We start from the raw sequence: 1187 nt of genomic DNA, 5'->3' as shown, positions 1-1187 counted from the left end.
TGAGACAAAATGTGTGGACACACAGTTTTAAATTGGTTTGGTCCACTATTAGCCTCATAATGTATTGCTCTGGTCACCACTTATATTAGCTTAGCACTCTCACAGGAGGCAATAATCAAATTTGTATCCAGTCTCCCTTGCAGCCTTGATTCTCCAGTGCCTTCTGTGATTCGAAACTGTCTTCTGGGAAATTAAGCCTGAGACCTGAAGTCTGAGGCTTTAACTTCCACGGTAGGGAGAATAAGTTGAGGACATAACTTCTTAAATTGGTTCTGGTATCTTTTCATACCTGATAAAGGTACAGGATGGACACTTACTGCACATACATGTTATGGTGTTGCAGTGCTAAGTCCACACGTCTGTCAGTGGATCTCTTCTGTGTGATTGCTCTGTTGTGCAACTTCCCTATCAGACTTGTGTAATACAGGCTGTGTTGCCCAAAGCTCTCACAAAACCCTTATGCATTAGTAGGTGCATCACAAACAGGTCCTGGGAGGTGATACTTCCCCTCTGTGCCATTGGTCAGGCCGCAGTTGGAGTACTGCATCCAGTTCTGGGTGCTGCACTTCAAGAGGGATGTGGATAACTTTGAGAAGGTCCAGAGGAGGACCACTCATACGGTTAGGGGCCTGCAGGCAAAGACCTAAGAGGGGAGACTGAGGGACCCGGATTCAGCCTCTGCAAGAGAAGGCTGAGAGGGGATCTTGTGGCCATTTACAAATTCATCAGGGTGAGGGCAGCAAGAAATAGGAGATGCTTTGTTTACCAGGGCACCCCTTGGAATAACCAGGGACAATGGCCACAAAGTGACAGAGGGCAGACTTAGGTTGGACATCAGAAAGAACTTCTTTATGGTAAGGGTTGCCAGAATCTGAAATGGGCTTCCAAGCTAGGTGGTGCTCTCCCCTACCTCGGGGGTCTTTAAGAGGAGACTGGAGAAGCACCTGGTTGGGGTCACATGACCCCAACGTTCTTTTCTGCCTGAAGCAGGGGGTAAGACTCAATGATCTATTGAAGTCCCTTCTGACCCTAACAACTATGTAACTAAGAAAACACATGGTAGGTATAGAGTTAAATATAAGCTTTTTGCACAGCAGTGGACATGAGGGAAGTTGCTGGGATTATAGTATAAGCCTTCTCAGGAATCCTAGTTAGTATCTCAGTCCCACTTTGTTTCCTGAAAACCG

This window comes from Alligator sinensis, unplaced genomic scaffold, assembly GCF_000455745.1.
Source record: "Alligator sinensis unplaced genomic scaffold, ASM45574v1 scaffold612_2, whole genome shotgun sequence".
Classification (NCBI taxonomy): domain Eukaryota; kingdom Metazoa; phylum Chordata; order Crocodylia; family Alligatoridae; genus Alligator; species Alligator sinensis.
This window is presented reverse-complemented; position numbering follows the sequence as displayed.